The sequence below is a fragment of the Dermacentor andersoni genome, chromosome 5 (genome assembly GCF_023375885.2).
Source record: "Dermacentor andersoni chromosome 5, qqDerAnde1_hic_scaffold, whole genome shotgun sequence".
NCBI lineage: Eukaryota > Metazoa > Arthropoda > Arachnida > Ixodida > Ixodidae > Dermacentor > Dermacentor andersoni.
The window spans coordinates 15,963,445-15,980,140 of NC_092818.1; the positions used below are offsets into that span (position 1 = coordinate 15,963,445).

General features: G+C 45.1%; 2 long non-coding RNA genes across 2 annotated transcripts; both read right to left on the bottom strand.

Moving 5' to 3' along the window:
- Positions 1-3,933: 3,933 nt before the first annotated feature.
- LOC126529925 (uncharacterized) lies at positions 3,934-5,718 on the bottom strand. Its single transcript, XR_011894582.1, has 3 exons — positions 5,238-5,718; positions 4,362-4,436; positions 3,934-4,293 (listed from the first exon to the last, which is right to left on the bottom strand). It is a non-coding gene; the product is annotated as an uncharacterized lncRNA (long non-coding RNA).
- Positions 5,719-12,906: 7,188 nt separating this feature from the next.
- LOC140218320 (uncharacterized) lies at positions 12,907-16,376 on the bottom strand. Its single transcript, XR_011894583.1, has 2 exons — positions 15,789-16,376; positions 12,907-13,047 (listed from the first exon to the last, which is right to left on the bottom strand). It is a non-coding gene; the product is annotated as an uncharacterized lncRNA (long non-coding RNA).
- Between the last annotated feature and the right edge of the window lie 320 nt (positions 16,377-16,696).

A 16,696-nucleotide genomic window follows, 5' to 3' on the forward strand; every position in this document is an offset into this window, starting at 1 on the left:
AAGTAGAGTATCTAATTAGTAATAATAATTATATGGCATATTTTATGTAATAAACATGCTTCGGTAATTGTCGGAGAAAGTTTGTAATAAAAAATTGCGCTTATCATGGCGCCCCTAGCGGGAAATATTAAAACTAACTCGGGCATTCCTTGAGCGCTTTTACTATACTTGTTTCATTAGCAGCGGCGCGCGGTCGATTTTTCTCCCTCTGTGGCCATTTATTGAACTTATTGAACTAAGTCAACTAAGTCAACTAAGGCCACTTATTGAACTAATGCCCCAACCACTGGCACGCGTCGGCAAGCTTCGGCGCGCCCCGACAAGCGAACGCTTCGCTTCGCGTTGGTGGGAGGAAGAGGGCACGCAACCACTAGACAGAAGCTCCGACGCGCGCCGAAGAATCTAGTAACGTTGCGCCCTTAGAGTTTCTCACTATAACACCTAGAGGGTAATCTGGCGCCACCGTCTATGGGAGTTTCTTAAGGGGGCTCCGTGCCGTCATGGGAATGACGGTATATGTGTCTGCGAGGCTCGTGTTGGCTCACCAGCCGTTAATTCTTGATTCACAGCAAATAGATATTGTTGATACGCATAAAATACTTGGGGTTTACTTTTCATCGAACTGAAGTTGGGATGCTCACGTTAATTACCTTTGTAGGCAAATCTCATCTGTAACAGGAGTCGTGTCTCGCTGCCGTAGTCTGCTGCCACTCAAGGCCAAACTTCAAATATATCACGCATTATTTAACTCACATTTAAATTATTGTACGTTGATCTGGGGCACAACAACAAAAAGAAACATAAATAAAATACTTGTTCTACAAAAAAGGATAATTCGCTACGTTGGGAACATTGAACATCTGGGAACCACATGCAAATCATTTGAAAGGTTCAGTATAGTTCGGGTTGACAATATTTACTCATACCGCTTGTTGAACACACTCTACTTTTCAAACAGAGAACTCTCGGACTTTATTACAGCCTTATCATGTCTAGAGCGTCGTGTTATTACAGTACCTACAAGAAACACCCAAATATGGTCTATACCGCGATTTCGTACAACTTATAAATATCAAACTTTGGCATACAACGTCCCAACAACACTAAACACGTATGAAAACACAACCAGTTGCAGTAAAAAAAACAGTTACGTTCTTTCTTTTGTTCTATTGTTTGCTAGTAAAAGATTCAGTATCTACAAATATCTGCTATATACAATATTGCTTGCAAATCGGTTATTAAAAACATTATTTTTTTTTTGCTGCATGTTTAGTGTGTTTGTGTGAGTGTAAACATGCGGTACTATGTGTCGAAATTTGCATATGCATTTTCATGTGCATCGTATTTCAAGTGTATTTGTGTGATTTATGAATGTTATATTACGCAATGTATTCTGCATCTTTTTCATTTTCGCCTTTGTAACAGTGTATCTTAGTCCTTTTCCTCCGCACCTTGTATAGCCGCTGCCATGTAACGGTTACCTGGGCCCCGTCAAGTCGTTTTTACGGCTTTTAGCCCAGCGGACCTTCCAGCGTGTTGTCTGGTAAATAAACATGAACTTGAATTTGGTGTTGTAAGAGGCTTTGTCTAAAACGTGGATATGGCTACGCAAATAACGCGTTCTCAACGTAAAATCTTCATAAAATGTTTCCATTCACGCATATTACATCTTTACTCACCCACGATGCATGACCAAGCGAAGAAAAGCAAGAACAGGCGACCAACTGTTTCAAAGCGAGCGCGAACCTTGTCGTCTGTCCTCCAACTTTAGCGGCCCGCTGATACTTTTTACGTAACATGTAGTCGTACACACAATAACAAGTTCTCACAGTTAAACAAAACATGTTTTCGCGTAATAATAAAGCTAAAACAGCTTTTCACGTGCTGTTCTAGTAGAAAATGAATCATTGCGACAGACGGAACGGTGCTTGCCAAGCGCGTCTTCAAGGTGCCCTGTCTCTACGAGAACGATGCCAATCCGAATCCACAATATACTGGCATTCCCATGCACAGAGTTACTATACTGACTCTAGAGGACAAGCTACCCATAGGGCCCATGCATTGAAATCGGGAACCGCAAGAGCGCCGCCATGTTGCTACGCGCCGAGGTTCCAGCTCCTGAGACGCTTGCTAGACTTGGTGACACTAGTCAGTTTTAATCCGGCAACCATAGCAGCATAGCGTCTCGCATGTTTTTTTTTTTTTTTTTATTGCGACAGCGTGCCTTCTGGCATAAAGAAATATTTAAACATGTAGATACACTCCGGATTCACGGAGGAAGTCCAGCAATGCCCGGTGGTGGGGCCCCAAGATCCAACTTTCGACATCTGGCGGCCGACCTGGGGGTGGTCCACATCGAAGCAGGTGTTTCTGGCGGAGGGCATGTAGAGAAGGGCAAGTCCAGAGGAGGTGCCCAGTGTCCACCTCGCAGACAGGAGCGGGACCGAAGGGGCAGGAATCGCTGATGGAGGCACGGTACTGTGCCGACCACGACCAGGTTATCGCAGGGGTGAGGGCGACACGGAGGCGTAACCTTCGTAACAAGACCTCTTCCCAGCGCGCTAGGCCGCCAGGGAGGTCGCTGCCACACGGTGGGAGAAGTGCTCGCGTGGGCGTCTCGCATGTAGTGTCGTGATGTGTGCGTGCAGCCGTGTGTTTGGGCTTTATAAGTTGGTTCTTTATTCCATGTTGCGGGATGGTGTGGGTGTGGTCCATGTTGGCTGTATAGGTGGCAGTTATGCAACCGAGGGGTGATCCTGTTTAAGTTTCCGGCGGTATGCGGTTTTCAGCGGCGGTCACGCCTGTTGCAGGAGTGTCACTCGACGAGGTTACGAGCTCGAAGCTGTGGTCAGATTCCTCGTTGGCGTTCCTTAATTCTCTTCGCATGGGCGCGGTATGTTGCAAAAGCCGCTTTCGCGATCTATCGCCGCGACGATAGATCGGGTTTTTTTATTATTATAAGTACTGATCCAGCTGTAGGGTACATGTAACCGACAAACGGAAGTCTCAGGAGAGCACCTGAGATTATAATAAAGCAGGCGGCGCAGGAACTCCAGGGCACCCATGGGACAGTGGGGGGATCAAAGCTCGAAGCAGAACGGTACGTAGGTTGGGGCCGCCGAGGCAGGTGTGTGCCAGGGAGTGTTCGCACGGACAGCTCCCCTGGCACGCACAGCAGTGCCTCGCAAGGTCGAGATACTTTAAAGGCACCTGCGCCCATGATCGTCCTTTTGCCTCGGTGCAGTGAGCACGATTAACGAGAATAATATGGAGGGCATCCGGTGCAGTCGCGAATGCGTCATGGCAAATGTAGCTCGCGTCGCCTGGCGTGTGTAGTAATATCAGAGTTGGTTGTATAAACTTTATGCATAATACGCTTTGTTACGGTACCTTAACGGAATGGGTCTAGAGGACGGTTTTGGTATATATTTTCGTACCGCCCTAATCCTGTACCCCCCACTACAAACACACACACATACCCCCCTTTTTTTATGTATATATACAATTCCTTGCCATGACAGATCATAGCTTCCATTATTTTTAAAAAATAGAGGAGGCTATGGACGGGTTGACCAGTTCAAGTTGTCAACTTGTCAGTAACTGTCATAGGAATCACTGTAATAAACAATTCCACGATCGGATTGTTTACTTTCATTTTTTGTTGTAACACTGAGGACTACATAACTTTATTTTGTATATGTGAGAGAAGTATGTGGATATCACGAGCTTAAGCCAATGTGCGATACACAGACAAAGCAGCTGCTACAACATGAACTGCATTGAGGGCCACACAACACATACGTAATTAAAGGTGCAAAATATAGGGGAAAGCTTCAAAATACGCTCTGTAGCACTGCAAAGTATAACATATATTGTATGTGTACAATAAATGTTAAAAAAATGCATCAATGTCCCATTTGCCATCAAGTTTATTATCAAGTTCAAGTTTACTAAAGTTTATTATGAGCATATGTACAACAGGAATCTACTGACACACCCGCAGTCAAGGTGGCTGTTCGAGGTGTGCTGACTGCCTCAGTGTAAGAAAAAGAAATTAGGTGAATGTCGACACCAGTGCCACTGATTCTTGCCTCTGACCTGCACGTGCCTCCGCGGCATCTTTGTGCACAAGAGTGCTGGCGTGGCGAGGCGTAGGAGTCATCCGAGAGAAAGAGTATCGTTTGCATGGAGAAGTGGCTGTTCACATTGCCTGTCGCTTTCCCTCAAATGTTTCCTTGGCGACTAGGGTGACACACCCGCAGTCAAGGTGGCTGTTCGAGGTGTGCTGGCTGCCTAAACGAAAGAAAAAGTAAGAAATTAGATGAATGTCGTTACCAGTGCTATTGCTTCTTGCCTCTTACCTGCATTTGCCTCCACGGCCTCTTGGCTTGCGGAGTCTGTATGAGGGAGCTGCTGTGGCTAGGCGTAGGCATTGTCTAAGCAAAAAGAAAATGCCATTCAAATGGGGAATTATGGAAATAAATGCAGTTGTTATGTCTGCTTCTTGCACTGTTCTTGCCCAAAAGTTTTCAAAGCTAGTGTCCAGAATACACCAGAACTTTGACTGCTTCTGCTTTTTACCTACAGGTGTTGCTGCGACATCCTTAGTATGGCTGCGTGCAGCATTGTAACACTTGGTGGGGGCATTTGAAGTGGTAGCCAAAAATATAAAGAATCATCCTTGTATGCATGAATGCTTTCAATTTCTAAATGCAGTGGTAACTATCACTATTAGTGCAAGGCCCCCCACATCTATGCGGCAAGTGCCATAGCTCGAAACTGAATTTTTCCTTTAGTGTTTCACAAGGCATCTGATATATCCACATTAGATGTGATGTGTTTGTTTTTATTTATCCCAGTGTGGAGAGAGCATCATTAAATTGTTTTTTTTTGCGTGTCTTGTTTTTTGGTTTATTTCTGAATTTATCAAGCAGCAGTCTCATGATGCTAAAGTGACTTATGTAATGGCAATCAGCTTTTGTTTTGCAGAAAGCCAACGCATTTCCTGACCCATTGTTTGACATCCCCTCACTCGCATAATTTTGCAGAGTATTCTACCTATATTGACTTGCTTGACCTCCACTAAAGGGTCTTGCAGTTTCAAATAAGACTGTTTTCTTAAAATCATTCGACACTTCTCATAATTTCTGTACCTTGGGCTTCTGATACTCTGCATTCACAATTTTTGCTTGTCTCTGACTAGAAATGTCTTCTTTAATTTAGAGCTTAAATTTTACCTTTGGAACACACGGAAGGGCTTGCCATTGCATATCTGCATAGAAGGGAAACATGTTTCATTAAACATTTGCAAAATCCAATTGAAGATTGATGAATGCAGCTTGCAGCGTGATATGACTGAATGAGCCATAAAGGTAACTCATCTCACTTGGTAAATTAAAGCACATATTAGTGTGATGTACAAGATACGTTACACTAACGTGGTGGGTTCTCTTGCTTATACAGCAAAATAATCGGTGCGCGAGAAAAAAATTATTTTTGCATACCCCTTGTACACACTGATTAAAGGAAAATGAGCTGGAGCTGTCCACACGATGTACTTATTTTACCTGCGAGTATGGGCAACAAAAATGTGTCCCAGCTGCTTAGTGGTATTTGAGATTATGTCAGTATTGCATATGTGCCTGTTGTCTAAAATAATTTAATTTTGAAAATGCTCGCAGGGATCTGATGTGCATATCTGCAGTTTATGGATACATGTAAAAGACTCAGCATCAGATGCAAGTGAACGGTTCCACAGGCCCGGAGTCGATCATGCAAATAGATTCGCTGCACAAATTTGTGACCAGAAAATATATTCCACATGAAATGGCATGCAAGGAAGTGTTTAAAATATTGCACAGTTAATAAAACGCCTACGCTATTAACATGTGGGTTGATGCACTTGTTATGCAAAACGGAGGTGAGGCGTGCAGACAGGACACAAGAGTAGAGAAGTGGACAACACGAGCGCCGTCCACTTCTCTACTCTTGTGTCCTGTCCGCATTAGGCACTTTCGTCCGCATCAGGCACTCGCCTCTTGATTACTTCGTGGCACAGAAATACTCGGCATCAGGCTGTTTTCCTGCTGTGGCCTTTGTAGAAGCATGATTTTTTTTTAATTTATTTGAACATACTATCAGCCCTTTACAGGGCCAAGATAGGAACGAGTACAATAACGTATTACATACTGTACACCAACAAACACTAAACACACAGCAGTGCATATGATCAGGTATACACAAACAATATTAAGAGCAATTCGTGACACTTAGTACATCAGCTTGTGGTACTTAGTACAGCACTATAGTGTAACAAAAACTGAAATCACCAGCAAACTAAGAAGAGTATTGTTGAAGTTGGGCCCGAAACTGCTCGCAGTCTTTCGCGCTTACCACTCTCTCCGGCAGTTTATTCCATTCTCTCGCAGTTTGCAAAAAGAAAGAATATTTAAAACAATCCTTAGAAAATCTACCTTTTTTCACGTACTTTGAATGTTTATTCCTTACTACACGCGACGTTGTCTCGGTTATGTAGCGTTCCTTGTTTACCAGCACCATATGATTCATAATGCTGTAAAAGAGGCTCAGCCTTTTCTGTTTCCTTCGCATTTTAAGCAAAGGAATGTTTGCCTTTTCATAAACTGGTGACACCGAGTCTTGTCTTCGATATTTGGAAAAAATGAAGCGCAAGGCACGCCGTTGCACACCTTCTAATTTTAGTGCGTTCTTTTGGTCGTAAGGATCCCATACTTCGCACGCATATTCCATTATAGGACGAACTAGCATTTTGTATACAATAAGCTTAGATTCTGCGGATGCTTGTTTGAAAGTCCGTCGAATAAATCCTAATCTTTGATTTGCCTTGCCTACTATATTGTCAATATGGGTATTCCAACTCATATTTGCAGTCAAAGTTACGCCCAAGTACTTGTATTCGGTCACTCGTGTTAGTGGGGTACCCAATAGGGAGTAGTTGAACTGTAAGGGGGCGTGTTTGTGCGATATTGTCATGCATACAGTTTTATCCAAGTTCAGTGACATTTGCCATTTTCTACACCATTCATGTATTTGATCTAAGTAAGAATTAAGTTTAAATTGGTCAGCTGCGGAGGTTACTTCAGTGAAAATAACGCAATCATCTGCAAATAATTTGACTTGAATCGATGGGTCTGCTATCAGGTCATTGATAAATATTAGGAATAGCAGGGGTCCCAGCACAGAGCCTTGCGGCACTCCGGAGACGACCTCACATATTGTAGACTGGCTTTCTTTAACACTAACGAACTGTCGGCGATTCATTAGAAAAGCTTCGATCCATTGGACGACTTTGCAGTTACTTAACACGACTCTTAACTTCAATAATAATTTCGTGTGACTAACCGTATCGAATGCCTTTCTAAAGTCTAGATAAATGATATCTACTTGGCCTCTTCGATCTAGCACTTCACAGATGAAATGCACTGTTTCCACAAGTTGGGTCACTGTCGAGAGGCCGCTACGAAAACCATGCTGAGACTCACTGAAGAAATTTTTGCTCGTCAGGAATTCTCTGATGTGTTTGGAGACAACGTGTTCAAGAATCTTACATGGCGTTGACGTTAGTGCAATAGGTCTGTAGTTGGAAACACATTTAAGATCTCCGCCTTTTGGTATTGGGATTATCTTACTTAATTTCCAATCGTCAGGTAGGGCCCCCGACGACAATGATTTTTGAAAGATAACTAAGAGGTATTTGGCCATCCACTCCGCATACCTCTTTAAAAATGCATTAGGAATTTCGTCAGGTCCAGATGATTTACATTGTTTTAGATTGAGCAATAGTTTAAATATACCTCGCTCGGAAAGCTGGAGTTCGCCTAGAGGAAGGAAGCAACGAGAAACACGAAAGTCATCTACTTCGCCATTGTCTGTAGTAAAGACACTGGAGAAGAAGCTGTTAAGCTCCTTTGCAATATCTTCTTCATTAGTAATAAAGCCTTGAGTCGTACACAACTCAGAGATTGCCTTTTTATCTTTTGAAAAGTGCCTCCAGAACTTCTGGGGTGAGTCTTTAAGGAACTTTGGCATTGTAACATTAAAATACTTCTGTTTGGACTCTCTTATCTTATCCTTCAACACTTTTTTGAGCGCAATAATCTGTTCTAGCAGATCTAGATCGGGAACACGTTTGTACCTTGCTCTGCATCGTTGTATCCTCCTTTTCAAATGGATAATTTCGCGTGATACCCAGGGGTTATGCACACGTTTCTTTTTTACCCTCAAGGGCACAAACTGGGCTATGCATTTGTGTACAAGGGCTTTAAACCTTAGCCAAACTTTGTTTATATCCGTATTTTGTTGGAGACAAAGCTCCTTAAAGCGTTCAAAAGAAATGTCCAATTCGTCAAGTATAGCCGTATCATCGGCCATATTGTATTCCCTGTAAGTCGAAACACGTCTGGATATATTTCCATTTTGCTGCAACGTCAGTGTTAAGCCAACGACGAAATGATCGGAAATTCCAGAAAAAATTTCAACTTTGTGTGGCCGGAGGAACAACTTTTCACTCAGAAATATAAGGTCAAGGACAGATTTGCTGGCTTGCTGTACACGAGTGTATTCATTGACAACTTGGTGAAGACTGTGCGAAAAACACATTTCGATTAGTGCGGTGGCAGACTCGCATTCCCTACTTCCGGGCAACATGCTGTCCCACAATACTCCAGGAACATTAAAATCACCTGCTACAATAACGTTCTTGTTTTGTACACGCAGGCAATGCATGAAATCATTCAGTCTCTCGATAGCTGCTGCACTTGTCCCAGGTGGGCGATACACTGCACCGATTACAACTTCGGTTACCCCCAAAAAAATTTTACACCAGGCTGTTTCTATATCTAAAGGATACTCAAATACTGTATACTGCAGTCTGCTATCAATGAAAATCGCCACACCCCCACCTCGGCTGCTACGGTCGTTCCTTATCACTTTGTACCCCGGCGGACAGATTTCGTGATCGTAAACATCAGAGTAGAGCCATGTTTCCGTCACTATCACTACATCCGGCTCGTGTTCGGTCAAAACATACTCCAGTTCAACGCTTTTGTTTAAGAGGCTACGGGCGTTAATATTGAGCAAATGAAGCCTGCGCGTCTGGTGACGTCAGTCAGATGCTATCGCTCTAGTTGCAGTTGCGTTCGGGTCTGTCTTTTACTGATACATTACATAACGTTGCTTTTTCACGTCATCCCAAGCGTAAGTGGTGCCGTCAATCTTCATCTTGTCGTAAACAAGAATAACTTTGTGCCCGCCCTCTCTATCCCCAAGCACTGTTCCAAAGGTTCCGTCGCTTCTTTCTAACATCTTTTGAATAGTCTTCATTAATAAAAATACCTGTCCCTTTCAGCTTCCGAGCACACCGAAGTACAGCCTGCCTTTCATCAAAATTAGTAAGACGCAAGAATATTGGCCTTGTTTTGCCTGAAGAATACTTTCCAATTCTGTGCATGCGTTCTACACTCGTAACAGGAACATTTAGCTTCTCTAGAAAAATTCTGCCAACTACTTCACCTTTCAATGACTCTGACGTTTCATTTTCTGTCTCGGAGAGTCCCATTACGATGAGGTTATTGCTTCGACTGCGGTTTTCGAGAACGTCTAGTTTTTTCTGCATGCCATGCAAACACGTACGTAAGTTAGAAATTTCTATTTCTGATTGTTCTATTTTCTTAGTTAGCTCAGGAATACTAGACACAACAGTCTCAACCTTAGCAACTGTTGCCTTTAGGTCGGTCACATCAGTCTTCAACCCTTTAATTTCAGCCAGAATTTGTTCTAGTAACTGTCTTTCAGGACCCGGATTCGTTTCAACGTCACCACAACACATCAATTGCATCATAACATCCAAACATTCACTGAAAATTGCACAAATGGCTTGTGGGCTCGGCAGCACTAGCAAACCAGGACAGTCGTCCTTGAAACAAGCATAAGAGCGTTTGTCACCAACCTGTGTGAAGAACAAAACTGAGTTTGTCAGTCCTTTCATCGCGGTGCCGCCAAGCCCACTGTCGCCGCAGCGATAGTCCATCGTCGAAGAAACCGCCCCATTCGGTGATATCGATGACCTCAGTGCTTCCCACGATGCAGTCAATGCCCGGGTGCGCAGCAGTATGAAGTCGGTTGTTCCAGTGGAATACACGGAAGTGGTCCCACTGAAGAACTCGATTTTGGGAAGAAGTGTCAATTCATCCTCGGCTTGCGCTTGAACCGGACACGAGAGCTTGTTCGAAGTGCAACAATTAAACAGATTCTTTGAGTTGCTTGTGGCTTGGTCAGTACAATTCCGGTGCGTTGGTCCGCCTGTCCAGCGATTTCCTACTGAAGGGAAACCTGCAAATAAAAACACCGCTCCGCATGTAGAAAAATGCTCTACTGTGACGCTTCTCAAACGATTGTGATGCACCACAAGAGCTGCCTACTCGCGTGATATTCTCAACAAGGAGATACATTCGTTTACTTACATGTGAAGGTATATGCCAGAGCACTTCGGGGCTTCGGTGGCACATGAGGCACGAGTGTGCCATAGCGTCCGATGTCGACGCGCGATCGCATGTCAAACCGTAACTGTACGAAACTACTACGCATCCAAAAAACACATTCGAAACCGATATTCGCGTCATCCTTTATTGCATGAATGCGTGCATCGTTCTTTACATAACTCACGGACTTAGCGATCACTTTCTGTAAACTTAATATTAACGCACCACCTTCATAAAGCCATCAGGTATGCGTTTTTAGATGACAAAGCATAAGGTGACCTGTACTTGTTTTCAGCTCTTTCAATAGTAATTGCGCTGGCCACATTGACCAGTAGCAACAGGGCGGCGCCCTTGAGGTTCCCACTTTTCCGGCCCAGCTTTTCCTCTAGAGTTGTTCTACTAACTCTATGTTCCCATGCATACCACAGCGCAGCAGCACCAGATTTCTCTCTTGGTAATGTAGTGAGAAACTCTATGGTTGCGCCCACAGAGGAAGGAAACTAAGGAGAGGCCCTGACGTCACTCTTGGTGAAGCTAAAGTGAAGCCGGAAGTTGGCGTTGTTCATGGCGTTGCTCCGCCTATCGGGCCTGCTCTCCTCTCTTGTTTACATTTCTCGCGAAACCACGCCGCGCTGCGCGCAACCGTGCTGCCCGGACCCGCGCGCTCCGCAGCAATACTAAGCAATCATTAGCACGTTAGCATGATTCCGCCAAAGAGGGCAACATTTCCCGCGGATATTCCTTCGTCCGTAGCCATTGCCGTGGCGCGGTACATTGCGTACAGCGTTGCATGCGCGTTCATTTCACGAACTTTAGTTCCTCCTGTCCCACCTGGCCATAGCAACATACGGTAGGGCACGGTCCAGATAACGCAGCGCAGCAAATCACGGAGACCAACGCAAACCTGCCCGCACGGCGCCTTTGCCACGGTACGAAACCTACGGAGCAACACGTGTGAGCGCACAGAACAATAATAAAGCCGCCATTGTGGCCCGAAAGGAGGGGCCACTACAGCAAAGAAATAAAAAAGGTAGTGACTACAGTGACGGGGCCCGGCACTTTAACATCTGCACTACAGTGACGGGGCCCGGTACTTTAACATCTGCACTACGGTGACGGGGCCCGGTACCCTAACATGTGCACTACAGTGACGGGGCCCGGTACTTTAACATCCACACTACGGTGACGGGGCCCGTCATTTTAACAACACTGCAGCGACGGGGCCGTCACTATAACGATGTCGGTATTGGGGCGAGGACGACTTACGGAGTCGCCATCTGTCGGAAGCGCCTCACATGCGTCGGCGCTAAATAACCATACTACGCGGCAGCCCTCCTGAACAATTTTGCAAGTACTCTCGAAATGGCAGTATTTTACCTTTAAAATAATAATGTTGGACAAACAGAAAGCACAGAATGGTTTACAGACGCTATCTCTTTACCTACTACGTACAGTAAGCTGGGACACTGCGCGCGGTCGCCGCCATCGATTCCCCCGAACCGGTTTGCGTGAAACGTAAACAATCGCTGAGAAAACTATGTGAAATATGTTCTTATAGTGGGATGGCTGTCTGTGTAACTAAATGTAGCATAACAGAATGAAACTGCAATGCAGCGATCGCACGGGTTCGCGGTGACCGACTTCGCGTCTGCATGCATGTCCTCGGCAAATTGTTTCGCTTTCGCTCCGAGCACGTTTTCGCACCGTGCCGTGAGCTTTATGCCGCAGCATATGAGCATTTGACAGTACGCAAGCAACCACTGTTGCATGGACACTATCGGAGCTGTTCAAAAATAATTTCGTTATAGCTAGGGTCTTCGACGCCTACGGCGACTTGTGATGTTCCGTCGCGATGATTCAGTCTTAATTTTCTTTTCTTCTAAAGTCTTGGAAGCTTCAATATCATTATTTCTCAAATTTCATCGAACTGCATGTTTAGCGGTCTTCTAAGCGAGCAATTACCCTCTGCTTCTTTTTCTTAATTCAGTAGAATATTCATTGTCTGGTGCTACACAAGCAGGAACATGTGCCGTGCCTTTTTTAATGTTTTTACCGTTCCCCTTCCATTACAGTGAACTTTCTTTATTATAATCATCATAGGTGGTACAGTGCATACGCAAAAGATTGTTGGACCCAATAACCGCAAGCTAGTGGTTGGGTCCGGATGCGAAATATAATAGACATTCGGTACAAGCATAGGAGGATCAATACAGAGGATGAAAGCAACAAATTAGCACATTAAAAACAGAAAAAGAAATATATTTTTATTACACCATACATAAAAATTATCACCAGTTACATAAATTATCAAACCGCAAAGAACAGAACGCCAAGCATGAGTACAGGCACCAAATCAGTGGTTTATAGCTAATAAATACGATTTCAGTACTCTGCCGAAATTTTGTTTCTTTTATTTTGGAGGGTATGTTGTTCCATGCCTTAACTAAAACAAATTCAACTAGTCTTTTTCCATATACATTATGTACAGGAGGCAAGTCGACATATCCAGCGGCAGTACTTCTGGTAGAACCTGAAAAAAAAAATATGGACACATGGAAAGGATGATTGCGTTTCACAATATTGTTTACATAGATAGCTATATTACGCCTACGCATAAGATCGAATGGCAATATGTTTAATTAAACAGCCTGCTGGGTGTATCGGTTCTTGAGTGCGTCATTATTCTTAATGCCCGCTTTTGTATGCAACCAAATGGAGCATAAGAGAATGAAGCTTCAATGCAGCGATCGCACGGGTTCGCGGTGACCAACTGCGCATCTGCATGCATGTCCGCGCACAATGTTTCGCTTTCGCTGCGAGCGCGTTTTCGCACCGTGCCGTGAACTATGTGCCGCAGCATATGAGCATTTGACAGTACGCAAGCAACTATTGTTCCGTGGACGCTATCATATAGTATCCAGCATCAACCTGTTCCTAGACCAAAGCTTCACGACAACCGGGAAGCGCGCGCGGACGAGCGTCTCAGTGCGCGCTTTCTGCTACTCATCGAACATCGCAGCCCGACGCCCTATCAGAAATCTTTCTCGGGGAAGTGCTTGTTGCTCAACCGAGTTGTAGCCAATGGCTGCTTGCCGGTTCTAAGTTTCGCGCAGCTTTTTGTCCTGCGGGTATGTCTGAAGGCTGACACAGGGGCTCCGTTGTGTACGTCCGGCACCGTTCTTATCAACACCGTTCTTATCTCAACATGTCCATATACGAGGTCTGTTAGAAAAGTATCCGACCTTTGGCTGAAGAAAAAAAACTGGCATAACTGGAGGATTGGAAACCTAATCACCCTCAAAGTAGTCTCCTTGGGACTGCACACACTTCGAGCGGTGCTGCCATTGTTGGAAAAATTCCGAGAAGGCCTCTTTCGGAATTTAGCTCAGCTGTCGTTGCAGCCATGATGTTCTCTCTTGTCTGAAATCGCGCTCCTTTCAATGACCTCTTGATTTTCGGAAACAGCCAGAAGTCGCAGGAGGCCATATTAGGAGAGTAAAGAGCCTGTTGAACTACAGGAGTCTGGTTTTTTGCCAAAAAAGTCTGAATCAAGTGCGAGGAATGTGCAGGAGCATTGTCGTGATGGATGTGCCAATTTCCTGTTGACCACAACTCCGGTCTTTTGCGCCACACAGCATCACGTAGGTGACAGAGGACATCCCTGTAGTACTCTTTGGTGATTGTTTGACCCTGTGGTGCATACTCGTGGTGTACCACACCGCGGGAGTCGGCGAAAGCAGTCGCATCACTTGACGTTGCTGTGCACTTGGCGGGCCTTCTTTGGTCTTGGTGACATGGAATGCTTCCTTCCACTGTGACATTTGTGATTTGGTTTTCGGGTCGTGCCCATACACCCAAATTTCGTCACCAGTGATTATGGCGTTCATGAAGTCAGGGGGCACTGTTTGTGGAATCCAGCATGTCCTGTGAGACTTCAACACGAAGTTGCTTTTGCTCCACCGTGAGCAGCTTCGGCACGAATTTCGCCGCAACTCTCTTCATGGCCAAATCTTCGGTCATAATGGAATGTGCAGGAAAAGCGCTGATGCCCACCTCTTCCGCAATTTCTCAGATATTCACACGGTGGTACCGCATCACCATAGCGTTCACTTCGCCAATGACCTGGTCATATTGATGGATGACCGGAGCGCGGCTCGCTTTCCACCGATGTCCGGCAGCGTTTAAACCAGTTGTACCACTCCTTAATCTGTGTGCTGCTCATAGCATCGTCACCGAAAGCCGTCTTCCAAATGGTTTCCACTTGGCTGTCACCCAGTTTCTGGCAAAATTTGATGCAGTAGCACTGCATCAAATTGGTCGCTCCACGATTTTCGTTGCAATAAAAAAAAAAAAAAAACGCCGAGAGCACTGCGCGCTACCTCACTCAAACACTGCGTCCCAGCGACTGACGCTACCACCGGGGGGGAAAAAATTCGCACATGTGCACGAAGGTTCAAGGTCGGCTGATGCAAGCGCGCTTGTTTCATATCTCTATCAGGTGTTCGAAAAAAAAAAAAAAAAAGGTCTGATACTTTTCTAACAGACCTCGTATATCTTCATATTTTTGTCATATGTATCGTGAATGGTTTCTCAAGCTGGGCTCCATGGAACTAATGCTATTTTCGGTTCTGCGAGCACCACAACTAGCCTGTTTTTCTCCGCCACACTTCTATACAAGAGTATTCACTAATGCAGAGGGTGCCTTTTACTCGATGCCTGTGATAACATTTTTTATACAGTCGTTGCTCAGGGGTGTAGAAGCCTCATCTAACGTGATCTGTTTTTTTTTGTTTTTCATTAGAACCTGGTCTGTTTTATGTTTTGCCAGCTATTCTTTTTGTGTCACGAGTCGTTATATGCTTTTAGATGTTTCTACAAGAATCTTATGCAGTGTACACCTGTATATTTGTTGTGATTCTGATTGTATTTTTCTATACTGCATATTTATTACTTATTGCGAAGTACCACGCTACAACTAGAACGCTAAGTAAACAGTTTTTGTCTGCGATTAGTGCAGAAGAGAATGCCCGAGTAAAAGCTGTTCACTGTCATGAGGTTACAGTACTGCATTCATGTTTTTCACATCATTCTATAGAGAATTATTAAAAGCTATTCACTGCCATGAAGTCCAAAGTACTGCATCCATGTTTTTCATATTTCAATAAAGAGCATTATTATATTTCCACACTTACACTCAGTAATTTTCCTTCGCTAAATACGCTAAAGTTTATTTTTAGTACCGTCCAAAGGCAGGAATGAGCGACAACTTGCCTGTACATTCGTGGAGAAGTACCCATTGCGGTCGTTCGATCCGTATGTGTGCAATCAATGTATTTCGTTACTGCACGGAAGTTGCTGACATCGTGAAATTCACGTGGTGTTGTGGACAGTACTGGAATAAAATATCGCGGTCCATGAAGTGCTCGGCATCCCCATAGGCGCCAGCACCGAGAAGCTCATGCAGCTGGGGGTACACAACACCTTCGATGAGGTTGGGTCTCAGAAGTTAGTCCAGGTTGTCAGGTTCGCTTCCTCGCCTGCGGGGAGGCGGATCCTGGAGGCGCTGGACTTTAACCCGTCAGGGAAAGGTGGTGCGTGCTCGACGCGTGGTCGAGGGAGGCCGTCACGGTCTCGCCGTTCCCGCGCAACGTGCACCCGCAACGCAATGTAGGCAGACGCCGGGCCCGGGCGGCCACACTTCTCGGATCCGTCGCCGACGATCCACGATCGGTCGCGTTCGTCGACGTCGCCCAATACGGTTCGTCCGACCGGTTCGCGGCGGCCGTGGTAGATCACAGAGGCAACCTAACGCCGCCGTGAAGTGCTCGAAGTTGTTTGCATAGAATGTTGTTTGAAAGAAGTGCGGCCATTGGCGTCGCTACAGTGTTGACGTTAAAGTGCCGGTCCCGTCTGTGGTTAAGGAGACGGGCCCCGTCACTGTAGTACAGATGTTAAAGTGCCGGGCCCCGTCACTGTAGTGCATACGTTAATGTACCGGGACAGATGTTAAAGTGCCGGGCCCCGTCACTGTAGTGCATACGTTAAAGTACCGGGCCCCGTCACTGTAGTACAGATGCTAAAGTGCCGGGCCCCGTCACTGTAGTCACTACCAATAAAAAAACAGCAAAACAAAGGAGAACCTATTACGTCATTTCCTCCACACTTTTCTCCTAGCGCGC